Genomic DNA, 15,875 nt, shown 5'->3' on the forward strand with positions numbered 1-15,875 from the left:
CAGTCACCTTAACATCTTAGAAATTTTAAGTAAAACAAAGGACAGAATTTATTTCCTGGTAAGTAAACACAGAAGAAGCCTCTTTAAAAGTCCTTGAACACAAAAAGCCTTTGCTCATTGAGAATCAAAACTAATTAGTTTTATAACTTCCAGTTTGATTAAGAACAATGTCATTTGTTCCCAGGAGCTCCGGTAATATTTTTTTTCTTTCCATCTAAGCCTAACAATGTTAATGTTGTACTTATTGTTTCTTAATTTTACTCTCATTTTTACGACACTGACTAATCATCCAAATTCTGTCTGCTACTGTGCCAGAGCCTCCTGGGTAATAAGAGTGCCAGTGCTTGATAAGTGGCTGCCAGATAAAGCTCATGTTGGTTCAGGAGAAGCTGTGCCAACTGTAATACAAAAAGTAATGAATAAAGACAGCAAAAGAATATAAAAATTACTTTAACTTTTAGTTATTGAGACTGTGCATGTTCAAGTAAATCAAATGTTTCAAGAGGTGATGAATACTAATTTTATTTGCAATTAAATGAGACAGCTGCTAAAAGAATGCTATTTTTCTATATATCAAGCACTCTGTTGGGACCTTTACTGATTAAGTCTTTTCTACTTATAGCAACTTTTCTATTTATAAGAGATGAGTTGGTAATAAAAACTCATTAAAAGAAAATATATAATTTAAAAAGAAGACAAAGGCAATAAGTAAAGAAGTGGAGATGGTATTGCAGTGTCTACATGCTCTTTTTTCAGAGTGTCATGGTTAGAAAGAACTGTGGTTCAGGAAGAAGATTATTTTTAAAAAAAAAATGTTCTTTGGAGGGAGGAGGGATATGAAGGGGGGAAGTGAATTGCATTCTGTATATGGGCAGAAAATGACACCATTCACAGGAGCTTATGAATCCCCTTTTTTGTCAGCTTTGCATGGAATTATTGAAGCTTAAGAATACTTCCTAATTCAGTGTATTTGCCTTTGTTACAGAAGATGCATACACTGGACGTACATTGGCCATCCTGTGCATGAAGGTCACTTAGTTCAGGACATCTGGACATGTACATCAGGACATGTCTCCTGTTTCGGCAGACTTGAGAATAGGTAGCAAAAAGAAGGAATGGAGGATGATAGCTATGAAAGAAAAAGGTTCTTTTGAAAGGTTTACTTTAGGCTCTTAAATTACTCTTCAAACATGGGAGTTAAAACTTGTCAGGTTTAATTAGTGTCCTTTTAATAGCTGCTCTGCAGTATTACTCTTCCAGTAAAGAACAGGGAGAGAGAGGGATTTCTGCCATAAACAGTGTTGCAATTCAAGAATAGCAAAGTTTACTATGGGAAGGCTTGTCCATCTATGGATGTCTATGGATGGATGGAGTCCATCTATGTTCTTAGCCAGAGAAATTAGCTACATCTGTTCTGAAAATGTGTTATAATATTTTCTCAGTTGAATTTTTAAATCAGGTGAAGCTTCTGCACTGATGTGAATCAGATCCAGATCTGTCTTTTTAAAAGAGTGTGGAAAAGTTCCAGAGACACCATCCAGATCTATCTTTTTAAGAGTGTGGAAAAGTTCCAGAGACAGCATCTGCTTGACCTTTCACATGCCTTTGTGGAAAAGGATGATTGCTTTTTTTTCACCACCCAATGTGCTATTATAAATTTAAATATTTTAAATATGTACCATAAATTTAGGTCTCCTAATCCTACTTTTCTACAGATCAGCCACACTGACATGTATATTACTAGGTAGTTGGGGCAAGTGTTATGTTGGACAGACCAATAAAATGCAGTGAAGCATGTGACAATAGTCACAAATGTCCATCTTTAGCTGTTTTATTACTGTATTGAAGCATTCCGCTTGTTTGCCTGCAAGGATAAAATCTCATCTAGGCTTAACAGAGGTTTTATTTAAATGCCTCTGGGGTCAAGTGTGTGTCATGATAAAGTTCAGCAGCTCCATGAAGTCTTCTAGTTTCCATCAATCTGTTTGACAGTACTCAGCTCCCTCCACTACCACTTTTCCCTTACAGTCTCTGCACAAACATTATTAAATGTGCTGTTTACTTTCCTCTCTCCTGTTAATAACTTTTCTTATCTTTTCAAAATGATAGTGTGTTGAACTTTGTGTCTGTCTTCCTTTGCATTGAGTTCCCTAAGAACAAACCCTGTTAAAAGTGCAGGATGAAGGGTGCTGCCACATTTGTGTGCAGCCTCTTTTGCTTGCAGATTTTGTTACTGCAGTTACAGAAACTTTCATAGGTCATGTACCTGTAATAGCACAGAACCCCACTGTCCTTGTGTTGCACATCCTTTGTACCATCTAGGCCAACCTAAGGATGGCAAAAGGGCCTCTCAGGGCCCTTTGTGTGCATATTCATCCTGGTTCATTTATGATTGTACAAAAATGTCTTTAAAGCCCTTGGAACTAAGGTACAAATTGAAGTGGACATAAGACTATCTTCTATCCATCTCGTTAAAGACAGTTTTCACAGTGGTAATAAGTTACCAGCTGGAGCCCCTAAAATCAATATTAAATCTATTTATAAATATATTTTCAAATTGTCTTGAAATGCACAAGAAGAGTGTCATGACCCCATTTGTAGGTAATATAACACTTTTTCAGATAGTCCATCTGAAGCAGATAATGGAGAGGCATAAGTTTCTTAAATCACTGTCTGATAAAATGGCAGGTGAAGTGCAATGATGAAAAATGCAGAGATGATGGAACACATCCTGTAGTGGCTTATCTATCTCCCTATGAATATACTCACACATTACATCCAAAGCTTGGAATCCCAATTTTACAAATTCTGTAATCAGTATTCTGTTCTAGTATTGTGGTTATTAGGTAAAATATCAAATGTTTCTGATTTTTAAGTCAATAATAGCTTTCCAAATAAACCAATACTTTCAGAGACGGATTATAACTTTTAATTATTAAAATAAAAAAAAATTTGATTTGCTTGTTGTGGCAAGACCAATATTATTTATTTTGACAAAAAAGGCTGGGCTTTGCATTTCTTGGCCTTACAGACAGAGTGAAATTGATCCTTATAATTTACTGCCAACTAGTACTGACATAATGCTATAAATGTCTTTAAATTCATTCTTTCTGTAAGCTTTCAGGACTCTGAATGTTACAGTTCTTCTCTTGCTCTATGCTATTAGAATAGATGGAAAAATTTTATTTAGATGAAAATTAACAAAGAACCTGTGGTTTTTTCATCTATGCTGTGTTCTCTTGAAGGCAGAGCTACTGAAGTCACTGAGTTTGCATAGTGTCTTAACTCAGGCCAACTGAAATTAAATTGTTTATTTGCATTTAGCAGAACCTGAATAAACTGATTGCTTACTGCTCTGCTGTTGACTTTGGATCACACTCTCTCAAGGAAACTACTGAATATGCTGAAACTACTTCTCAAAATAGGTGAGGTCTATGTTATGAAGGCATCATGTCATAATGTGTTTTTAAAGTAATTTTTATGGTTACACCTGTTGTTCTGAACAAGATCTAGCTGTTGCAGCCACACAGGTGCAGTCTGCTCTCCACAATGTCTAGAGGTACCAGATGGAAAGCTGAATATCAGGAACTTGGTGATGCAGCTCTGACATAATTCCCAGTGGAATGTATCCCTGCTGCTCTTAACATACAGTTTTTTACTACCTTTGTTTTACAATAGAGGATAAAGTTTAATCTGCTGACAAGAAAATGTATTTGAACGATTTGTATTTAGGATGAAATCTCTCCTGTTTCTGTCAGAGCACATAAGACAGGGTCTTCAGAGTGTGATAAACTGGAATTTGGCAATTTGCTATTAGATGTCATTAGGTTATATTTTGCTAGTTAATCCTCCTGTCTGTCAGTATAGAATACTTTCTCATTTTATATCTAATTGTGTGTTAATAATGCAAGAAGATTTTTATAATATCATTTATGTCACTTCAGTAGTTTGTATTCAACAGTGCCATTTTTCCCTAATATTCTACCAAAGCTTGGCATTTGTTGGTCCCAGCTTCCCATTTGTTGGGAAGTGTCTGTTGCACTTTCTTTGTTCTATGGGAACCTTCTTCATTAATCTAAATGTACTGTGTGCTGTGCTTATTCTATTCCTTTAAAACTTCAGTGACACTCAAAGAGGAACCATGAGAGGAAAAGATGGAAAAGTTCTAGAGGTATGAGGAGAGGGGTAAGTAGATGGCAGCTTTTCAAAATATTTTCTTTATTCATAAAAGTATCTTGTTTGCATGAATGAAAATAATCTCTTGCTGTGATTCTATGTTTTAATTTTTGCTAGTGTCTGTCCATAATACTTACTGATGAAGCACCTCTTAAAAGGTAGGAAATAAGCATTGGAAAATGAACTGGGTAAGCCAGAGCACCACTGTTACAGATTTGTGATACCTATGGTGCCCTGTCAGAGGGAGTGAAAAACTGTAAGCTCATTTGTGTTCAATCCCAGGAATTCAGGAAATTATTAATATTTTAAAAATTCAAATACAGGACTGAATGGAATTTTAATTTAAGATTATCACAGATACAGTCTCTGAAATGAATGATTTCCATCCAATTAGATGCTAGGAAGGAAAAAATCTCACTGTAAATCTCTGTAGTGAATCAGTGTTAGACCATGGCCAGAAATACCTCTGATAATCTTGAATGCAATGATTAATGTACAACTCAAGAGATGGCATTTTATGTCAAAAGAGCCATTTTAGTATATCAGTGCCTTTTTGGCTCAAATGATGGTGATTGATTCCATTCTCCTGGAATGCTTCCAGCTATCACAAGTGAATGCCTGGTTCTTTCAGGAGACATGCTGAAATAAATCTAAATAAAGCATCCAGCTGAAAAAAGGGAACCTCTATTTCAGGTGGGACATAGTGCCTTTAAAGAAAATGAGATCTCCTTGACCACTGATTTCTTGTTTCATGAGCTACATAGTCTGAAATTATAATGGATTTCATTGACATTGCAGTGCACTATTTTACAAACCTGAATTCTAACCATCTGAGGGGATAAAAGGAACCAGGAAATATGTATGCAATGTAGAATCCAGAGAAGCAGAAATTAGAAAGTAAAAAGAGGTTGCCATAACTGCAAAGAAAGTAAGTTGTCATTGTGTCCCTGCTGAATTCACATGAGAAAATTACCTTTGTAAGGAGATGTCCTACCCAGAGGAAATGCAGATGATGTTATAATTAAAGAAACACACAAAAAATGCACAATACTAGTTTGTAATCTTGCTAATCAGGATACCAGTATTGCTACTGCCCTAGAAGCTGCTGCATAAAATCTAAGAGAAAGAATTAAGGATGTTGGTGAGATTCATAATGAGCATTGCATAAGACTGGCCATGCAAATGAATTTCAGATATTTTAAATGTCCTAAAGGTGATGAATGAATGTAAGTATGCTGTTCTGTTAACAGAATCCACAGCCAGCAGGCATTTCCATGGCATTTGTCAAAGATCTACACTAAGTGAACAGAGAAAGAGGTCTAAGAGCTACAATTTAAATTTGATGATGAAATGCAGTAATTCCTTGGGTTTGACCAGAGGCACCACACAGCTAAACCAGGCAGAACTCAAAATTTTAAGACAGAAAAGATTATGAGCTTGCTGGAGAAGGAAGATTAGTTTGATAATGAGCTGAGCTCCCTGTGTACATTTCCATCACTTACCAATTCTATGTATGTTGTATAAACCCAAGTCTTCTACATTTCAGTATTCGAGGTAGGAGATTGTTCTGTCTCTTCTTTGTAGACTGAAGGATGTAAGAAAAAAGATCTACTTCAATGAGCTGCAAAACTATGATGTTGTCCACAAATATTTGTCTATCCATGTCTTTCTTGTACACCATAAGCTAAAACCACATCCACTAAAAGATGATGAGAAAAAATAGGTGTATGAAGAATTGTTCATATATTTATCTGTGTATTGTAAGAATTGGTGTTGTATGACAAATAACAACATAAACACATATAATAGACACAAACACACGCACACATATAACAAATATAATATGTAATGTGTCCGGTCCATCTGTTTCTCTGTGTCTTATATGAACATTTGCTTCAAGTGTTGAAAATATGGGCATATGTTCCTCTTCAAGTGAACAGTTATGCAGCTTACAAACAGAGAGGCTCAACAGAAAGGCACTCAGAGCTGTAGAAATGTGTGGAAATCCATAAGGCCTGTTCTTACAGCATGACACAGTGCCCCAGTTACAGAGTGTTTTTTTCAAAATCTTATTCTGAAAATAAAAAAAAATTACTCTCTAGCCATTAAGCAGATGGATCCTGGGCTAAAAAGAAGTGAAATAAGATTTATGACATTCTTTATGATATGCTTTACAAATGTTGTCATCTGATTCCCACCCTGTTCCTCAGACCATTTACTGTGTCTCCCAAACATCAGGTGATAAAAGATTTGCTGAATGGTGCCAAAAGTCTCTGGTCACTTCCATGTGGGATATTTTCATTTTGTCTTTCTTCCTTCTACACACTCCAGACCAGCAGCAAACTGGCTCCGCCACAGGGAAAGGAACACACCTCAATGACAGGAAGGAGGAGAAATATATCCAGAGCAAAATCCTGTGAAAACTTTTGGGGAACGTGCAGTCCAACATGCCTGCTGAAATACAGGGAGGGAGAAAATGTGTTGAAAAATGTACCAAGAAACAGTAAATGTTTCCACATTCCCTAAAATCTGAGTGTGGGGTCATGCCTTAACAAGCAGATATAGTGGACACAGGGAAGAAAAATGGTGACATATCAGTAAATAGCGTTGAGGATTTCCCTAGGGCTGTTTTAGCATTGAGTGCTATCAAATTGGCCCCATTTCCTGTGATGAAGTTTGGCTGGTAGAGTAAGTTTCAAACTCCAATACATGCATGAGTATGTGCTCTGCTGGGTTTTGTATGGCCTGTAGACACCAGACAGCCTTGATATACAGGGTGTATTGAGACAGCTGGGGAGACACCAGCAGGGTGATTTCAAGAGGCAAGACATGAGGTCTGACTGAATCAGCTGTGCAGTATTTGCTGGACTTAGGGTGATGGAAGATTCAGCAAGCACTGATACTTTTGATTCCCTTTCATAATCACATCATGCCCTGCCGCAAAATCTCCAACTCACAGGCCTCATGGCATGTCCTAAGATTACCCTGAGAGGGGAAAGTGCACTGTTTTAGGTCTTACTTGTTAAAACCTGTAACTTTTCCAGTTTACATAAGGATACATGCTCATGGAGATGGAAGGCAGATCCCACATCTCCCGAGGCCACTGGAGTGTCAGCTCTCAGACAGGCTTGTAGGTCTAGTCAAGTGGCCATGACCACTATATATGAATGACAGCTATGGTTTAAAATAGCCACACTGCCAATAGTTATGATTCTTAGATCAGCTGATATTAAAAAATCCTGGTTGTCCTGGTTTGAATTATACCCACTGTATAATATAATACTGAAGATACCTGCCAATATATGCAGAAGGAGAAAAAATATTAGACTTTGTCTTTTAAAACACATAATTTTAGGGTTAAGGTTAGTGTAAATCAATAGTCCCTTATAAGCCACACTTGGGCACATGGTAAGCAAAGTTTGAGTTAGGTGTCTGAGCCCATCTCGCCTATGTTCCCATGAAAAATGTGTTTTCAGAAGATTTCCTGCCTTGGTTTTGGCTGACTTCTTTGTTTTCAGTTGTACTTTGATGTGAGTTGGGTGTGGGTTTGAGGTCACTAAGATGCTTTTTGGCAAGGAAATATCAGGGGGGCATGGTCAGTGCAGGAGTAGGCTACACACCTGACATCTGGCTGCCTTGCACTGCTTCCACATCAAGGCATCCTGGCTTGATGCTTACTATCCCAGGCAATTAACCTCCTTACAGTACGGAATCTTCATGCTCACGAGAGAAGAATGTTACAGAACACTTAGCACAAACTAGTGTTTCTTAAGGACATGATAAGCCAACAGATATTAAAGGAAGAAGCCTGTGATGCTAAACACAAATATGATTATCTGCCTAAAATATTTCCCCAAGAATACTTCAAAATGTTTGCTTGCAGCATTTTGTGGCTGGATGTATTTTTCTTCAGCATATGACTGATCAGTAGCACTTGGAATATGGAAACATCCCATTCCCCATCATCTAGTGTTTTCTACCTTCATGCTTCTGTGTGATGGTTAGTTCATCCTGGAGCTACATGTGAGCCATTTATTACCTGCAGTGTCTTCCGTTTCAGAACCTGGATTATCACTATCCATTTCCTTTTTATTCTGCTCCTTTTCTGAATTAAGTTGAAGCCTAGCCTCATTCTTCCTACTGGATTAAGACTTTTACAGTAACAAGCTCCCAGCTGAGGGGCAGTGCCTCTGCAGACAGCTAACTGCCTTTTATATCTATTGTTTCCCATTCTTCACTCAAACACTGTAATGGCAAAAGATTTACCTTATGTCGTACTTTTTCTGACTATTTTTTCCACAGCATTTGCACTTATACACATGGCCACAAATTTTTACTGCAGAGTCAGGAGCTACTGGCTCAGTTTTTTGTTGAATGACATTTCAGTTGCTGAGTCGCACATTACGGGTGCTGACGAGTTATTTCATTCACGTCAAGCAGGTCATGACTGAAACACTTTCAAAATCATTCTTTAAAGTAGCCTTTAATCAGATGGGCTTCTTCTAGAAGGCAGTAGATATCCTGAATTCCCAATAATTACTGTCTATTAAATCACAACAGTACACTTCCAGCTGATTTCTGTCAACCGCGACACTCATCTGGGAAAGTGCTTCATGTCACTTAATGAGGAGAATGTCTTCCTGAAAAGTACAGTTTCTTCAGCCCTGTCTGTAGCTTTGTGCCTTCTGATGCCCATGTTACAGTTCAAGATGTATTTTTTCAAGTAGGAAATGAAGCTTATCAGTGTATTTAGTCTAAACTTCAGAAAATACCCTCCAAAATATTCTATGTTTTTCTCTGTTTATTTTCCTTTCTCCTCCAAATAGCATTTTGTCAATACACGAGGTGTTTGCAACCTTGACTTTCACAATCATTTTAAGACCTCGATACTACAAAATCATTTTTTTTTTTTATCATTCCTGCTACATTTCTGTTAACTTGCTATATAGAATTAAAAATATTGTTTGAGTAACTGCAGCAGATAGAGCAAAGCAGTGGTTAAGTTTTCTCTCAGGTCAATAAACCTAACAAAAAATCCATCTACCAATAGGTATGTGCATGAAGTGTGTTAGGTTTTAGAAGAGCCCAGCTAGTTCTGGGGGAGTATTCAGTTTCCTCATGAGAAACACTAGGAGAAGATATGTTTTCCTTAAAAGTCTGTGAAGAAGAGCCTGTTTCACATTCCAGCAGTAGTGTAGACTTCTGAGTGTTTAAATTCTCAGCTGCTGATGCTGAAAATTCAAGGGAAGATGAACATTGCAGTGGAAAAATCTCCTTCCTAATTGAGGATATTTTCTGGCTTGAAACAGCACAATGCTTGGAATGTTTTGCAGGATGTCCCTATTTAGCCAGAATCCAGCCCAAAATGCCAGCTGTGCAAACTTATTAACACATCCTTTAGTTTATGGTGACTCATTACACAGGGGCAACATATGAACAATTACCCTTGCCATTCTGTTCAGTTTAATTATGTGAGATTTGATGAGACTGGCTGTTGTTGCAAATGAAGACACAGGGACAGCAGGAATCTTAAACAGTGAGAGAAATGCATGCATATTCATATAACTTCTACGTATGGTTTTGCTGAATGATAAGAACATTTCCATAGTGTTTTGCATCTGTATTGCCTATTCTACCTTAGTGACAGTGTAGTTTATGCTACCAGACTATGGGAGCCATTGGATTGCAATGTACAGCATGCACCTTTGTGTTAAACTTGCATTAAAAAATATCCTAAATTGTGGATTGTCAAGGTAACCACAAGAGATACAGCCATTTCTTTTCAAGAGATGACTAACAGAGTAGGCAAGCTATGCCTACAGTGTCAGTCAGACTAATTGCAAGAATTCACTGCAGGGTTTACCCTGACAGGGTAGAACAATTAAGCCCTTGATCATGCTTTCAGAAACAGAAAATTCAGATAATTCCTGATACTTCAGCTGGAAACAAAAATTTCTCTGTTCTACCTGTTCGGTTCAGCAGTGATGTACAAAGACCCTGAAAATGAAATGTCAGGAGGGTTTAGCCCTTTCTGAGGAAAACTCAGCATGACTGTTTATTTCCGAACCTTTAGCCGACATTTTCACCAGATCGCCCAAGGATACCTGCGCAGGCTACTTTCAGCTCCAGGCCAGTTAAATGAGAATTCAATGGGCTCTTCTAATGTCATGTTACTAAGGGTTAGGAGGAATCAGGCTTCCTTCTTTACTGCCTAGCACTCTTTAAAATAATTCACATCTGTCTGAAAGCCTTGATGAGAACTCTCCAAGACATCAACATTTTGTCCGCTATATTTTCATAGTATGTTTTTACATGTACTATGCTTTATATTGACAGTAGGACAGTGAAGAATTATGTCCTTTGGTTCTAATGCACAGGTAATTTAATGGTAAGGAGTAGGTAATTTTTACTGCAGACCATTTATTTATATGTAGAGTAAGCATTCAGATGAAATTTCTATCAGCTTGAAATAGTAAACTAATAGAAAAGGAACTGTATTTTTATGGTATTTTTCTGGGCATCAGGAGACTTAAATCCAATGCCTCATTCATCTCAAGAATGAATAAATCCTTTTGGGATACCTTTGGGTACCCTATACCTTTTGAACAATTCAAAATTACTTTTGAATTACTTTGAGGAGTCTCTATTAGAAAGAGGCCAGTACATGGATGACTAATCAGACAATACATCAGAAAGAAGTGAGTTTTTCAGCATGTCTTCTCCTCCATACCTCAAATTGAGTGGCAAAAGTGGGTAAAGATCAAATATAATATTCCAGTATAAGAGATAAAACAAAAAATCTGAGCAATGCTTTGTAATGAGAACATTTACATGTGCTTTAGATCACATCATTCTGCTCACTGCATTCCTTTCCCTCTATGCATCATCCTATTGTTGCACTTTGAGAAAGTTTGTTCTCAATTAGGGTGCACAAGGCTATATAAGTCCTTTATCTGTACTAAGTCAGTGTGTTCCCTTAATTATATCTGATCCTACATCACTGCAGCTAAAGCGGAACTGCGACATGTAGGACATTTTTAAGTCTTCAAGCCCAAGAAAATCTTTATATTGGATACTATAACATACTACTATACAAAATTTACACCATACTGGTGGAATAATCCAATTAAAGCCTTCTGTCTGTCACCTCCTTAAATTCCAGTATAAGCAGAAGTATGTATCCATTTTAGCTCAAAATCCAGGAAATGGTTGCTGTGAGGCAACACATTTAGTAGGAAGGCTTACATAAATCTGACAGCCTTCTAGGCATTAGGGCTGTCTGTCCTTTCATTTAGGGTCAACTAAATCCCATTAAATTGCTAATCAGACAGTCTAAGTAGTTGTGGTAAAATCCTTGTGCTGATGCAAAGGAAACTACAGTCACAGAGATATCTGAAACAAAGTCAATGCTAGTTAGTGAACAAGATGGTTTCCACTGGAATAAAATGAAAAGATAAAGCATTCCATTAAACATGGCGCCATAATGCGCAGAGAAAAAGAAAATTTCACACAGTATAATTTCTCCGTCTTCTAACTTCTGTGATTCTGTTAGCTATTAATCTCTAAGCAAATGTTTGTCTGTTTATTCCCTAGACCTGCAAGCAGTTGTCTGTTTCCTGTGCAGAGCAAAGACAATATGCAAGTACTTCCTAAAGCATACAAGGACGTGGATGGCTTATATTGGTATAACACAAGCAAACAAACAAACAAAAAATAGCAAGCCCAGCAGAAACACTAAAGAATCAATTAATTTTCATTTGCATGGAATTTACTTGTAAAAATAAGTTAGAGTGCCAAGTGCTTACTTGTTGGGCACTGAAGAGATTTGCAATAGTCATAAAACCATGTGTGGGCCAACCAGTTAGATGTGGCAGAATTGTTTCCACAAGATTTGGAAGTGCCAGCTACTGACATACTTAATAGTGTATTCATCATATATGTATGAGTACTTGTGAAAGTTTCTTTCAGTTCAGATACAAATGTGTTGCTACAAATTTCTCACATTATTTTTCTTTTTTGTTATTTAAGTTTTCTGTCTTGAATATATAAGAATAAAACCTTGAGTCTTTCTCTGACCTTACAGATGTTTGCTTTTTGCATTTCTTTTATCTATCTCACTTATTTTAAAATTTTATTTCTTGCTTCTTATACAATGTTCAGCTTCTTCACCACTTGGGTGTCACTTGCTAATGTAGATGGTTGTGGAATTGTGATAATAAGTATGATTATTCTGTGAGAAGTGGAACTGATGAAGCCTGCCTTCCTATGGTTGGAATTATTGCTGTTTATGGAGCTGCTAATGCCACATGGAGTTTTCATGCTGCTGGAGTGCTCAAACTAGCTCTCTCTTATATGGCTCTTCAATGTCTATAATAAAATTCCTACCATGCTCTTTTTGTGTCAGGGCACTAATAGAGTCATTCATCCAGACTATTTTCATGACACTTGTAGGTTGTTTATGCCTTTGAAGCCACTGTCCATCTGTCAAATCGACTGGAATTGTCCAAAATGTGTTAAATGGAAAATGTGGATAGACAGAGAAGTATGTTTGCATATAAAAGCCCATGAAAAGTACTATTTCATGAATCTCATCTGTTTTGATAGCTGGAAAAAAATGCAGTCTAAGTTAAGCTAGGGAGAACATTTTTCAGAGGTATCAGCTTTAAAGAAATATGGTGAAGAATGAAAATGGGTTGGTCAGCTGCCTAACCACAAGAATCAAGACACTATTTTAGAAACTCAAACATATTGTATCCAGCCTCCAGCAGCCTTTTCCTAAGTGTCTTATGTAGCATCTGTTTACAACTGCCCTCACAGCTGTCTTTGATTGTCAGGTCATCTGAAATAAAAATAAATGTGTGTGTTTGGGCAATTGAATCACTCCCGTAGAATTCTGGTCCTTCGAGACAGTGAATATCTTATCTTCAAAGAGATAACTGTGCCTCTCTAACTGTGACTGTTATGGAAATGACAGCAGTAGCAATCAACAGAAATAACTTTGTCCCACATCATCCCAACAGGGACAGTGCATTTGAGGCTTCTGGAAACAAGGATTACAGATTTCATAAAGCCAGGCAGTATAAATACCTGATTCTGTTAATGGCAATTTTCTGCCCCCTTGTGCAGTTCTTAATTTCTTCTCTTTCCATTGAGGCTTTCCTCCAAAACTTAGAGGACTTTAGTGCAGGAAAAATTGCAAATCCTATCCCTTAGGCTGAAAGCAAGTAGTGTCATACATATAGGATATTTCCTTATTTATTATCTCTTCAAGTTTCAAGCAACATCACTGGAGAGAAAGGACATTAATCAAGTTTTCATCATCCACTTTTCTCTCAGGTTTATAAATCACACCACCACTGACATAATGAATGTCTTTTTGTGGGCTAAGAACTTTCTTAGGAGCTGTCCAAGGACGAGGTGCCTGGAGAATCTCTTTGCTAACTCTGCCTCTATTTAAATTTCACCTAAAATGAAAAAAAAAAAAAAATTGAAAACTGTAGGCATTCAGATGAAAATGGAGGTATCTTTTTCAGAAACAAAAGAACCCGCACAAAACAAAGCAGTAAAACAAGCTATCCTTCTTGTCAAAATGGCTCTCACATGGGGAAGAAGTTTTCTGAAGAACACTGAGTAAGAGAAAGGAGCAATAACAAAATGAGTGTGAATGTCCAGGCTAAGAGGATCATCTCAGTGATTGTTGCCATAGATGTGCTCTGGATAAAATTTGTTATCCATAAAATTTGTCAAAGGCCTGGACTTCTACTTGCTCTCTCAGCTAAGTGCTTTAGCTTGACACACTCAGTTCTTGATGGTGTGTCTGTGTTGCAGCCAGCTGACATTAGCTCCATCAGACACAGAGAAAGCTTCCAGCAGTTTCTCAGAGAAACCACCTCTGGAGCCCCCCTGCTACAAAAACCTTGCCAAGTAAACCAAGTACAGCTGTGGAGGGACACAGGCCTGTCTTGAGTGCATCAGTGAAAAGACAGTTATTGTACAGATTTTTCTGAAGCAAACTCACACTTGACCCTTACAACTGTTTTTGACGTTGTTGTTGCATCAGTGATATCCAGTGATGCTCTTTGGTGCTTCTGTATCCATCCATATTTGGCTGAGATTTTTATTCATGAAAACCACTGCAATTACATATTTGAAAGTTATAAACTTCACAAACCATTTTCTCATATTCAATTGCTTTCATTCAGTTTTTCAGGTTTGCTGATCAAATCTGTTCTGCTGATATTTGACCATATTACATCATTATTCTTTGCTGGTGCCTAAAGAACTTCAGTTGTTATGATGTGCACTCTCAACCAGTGGGACTTCCAATGTTTTATCGTAACTAGAGGCTGAAAGTTCATGAGTCCTTGTTTACCTGTTCTTATGTTTGAAAGATCGTGGTGACCAGGAGAGACATTTGAGGACTCGAAAAAAGCAAACAGCACTTTTGTCTTCACCCCTCTGACAAGACAGAGGATCTGGGAAGTTACAAGGCAGTCAGTTTCACCTTGACCCCAAGGAAGTGCAACTTCCTTGTTATGAAGCAAATAAGCCTGGAAAACATTTGCAAATACATGAAAATTAGGAAAGTAAATGGTCATAGCATAGATTGATTAAGAGGAAAGCAAGTTAGCCAACCTGAAAACCTTCTATGATGAGATGACTGTCTTGATGGATGTGAAGAGAACAGGGTGTACTCCTTGTATTGACTTTAGCAAGGCTTTTTTTCTCCCATAACATCCTCATAGACAAATTAATGAAACGTTGACTAAGTGGAGGATGAGGTGGACTAAAAAGTGCAGCTGCGCTCAGATGGTTGTCACTACACAAAGTCCAGCTGGAGACAAGGAACTACTGGTGTGCTGCAAGGCTTGACTCTAGAGAGACCAATACTGCTTAGAATCTTTGTTAACATCCTGGTGAGGGGACAGAGAGTATTCACAGCAAATTTGCAAATGATACAAAATTGGAAGGCTGTAAGTTGGTGTATTAATTTGGAGCATATTAGAGATGCAGTAACAGGCAGGGTATATTTTCTCTGTAGCAAACATGATTATTTGAACATTTTTCATAATGAGTATACATATGGGCAACAGCCAAAGGAATAAAAAAAATTAGTACAAGTTCTAAGTCTTATCTGATGGTCACTTAATCAAGTAGTTTGAGAATTTTACTATTGATATTGTCAATTTGAGCTTTAGGGCTTACACTGAGGGACCCTAAGGACAGTATTACATCCCATAATGGCTATATGTAATTGCTACAGAGACATTTTGGACTAAACATCTGGAATGTTTAAGATTCACAAAGAATATTTTTGTATGTCATTTGCATGTATTTGACTGCATCAAAAATGGTTCCTAAAACTGGAATGAGCAGGTTGTCTAAGATAATTTCCTCAATGCCTCTTGAAAGTGCTCCTGGGGAGAGAGCAGGGAAATTGTATTTCAGAGCCAATCAGAAGTTCAGCAGTAGCTGTACACATGCTGGGCATCAACCCTTTACTCAAAGAGTTGCCCTTGTACTTTCAGTGAATACAGAAAAGAAAAATAGAAATAAGGCTGTTATGAGAAACTCAGATTTCCATCTTCAGTCTACATGGTCCTACTGTCTTCAAATAGTAATTTTAAGTAGTTGTTTTGCACTAGGACATTTAGGTCTGTTATGACCTCAGTAAAAAAGTCACTAAAGTCACTAAAGCT

At 37.4% G+C, this 15,875-nt stretch overlaps 1 long non-coding RNA gene across 3 annotated transcripts in view; it reads left to right on the forward strand.

Moving 5' to 3' along the window:
• LOC138107274 (uncharacterized) overlaps positions 1–13,003 on the forward strand; it is a 56,927-nt gene extending 43,924 nt beyond the window's left edge. For 2 of the 3 annotated variants that reach the window (XR_011149366.1, XR_011149368.1), the window contains 3 exons: positions 3,325–3,425; positions 4,123–4,185; positions 11,770–13,003. This is a non-coding gene — a long non-coding RNA (uncharacterized lncRNA). The remainder of the gene's footprint in view (positions 1–3,324; positions 3,426–4,122; positions 4,186–11,769) is intronic. The other variant, XR_011149367.1, reaches the window with a different exon arrangement.
• The last annotated feature ends 2,872 nt before the right edge of the window (positions 13,004–15,875 follow it).

Source organism: Aphelocoma coerulescens, chromosome 3 (genome assembly GCF_041296385.1).
Source record: "Aphelocoma coerulescens isolate FSJ_1873_10779 chromosome 3, UR_Acoe_1.0, whole genome shotgun sequence".
Classification (NCBI taxonomy): Eukaryota; Metazoa; Chordata; class Aves; order Passeriformes; family Corvidae; genus Aphelocoma; species Aphelocoma coerulescens.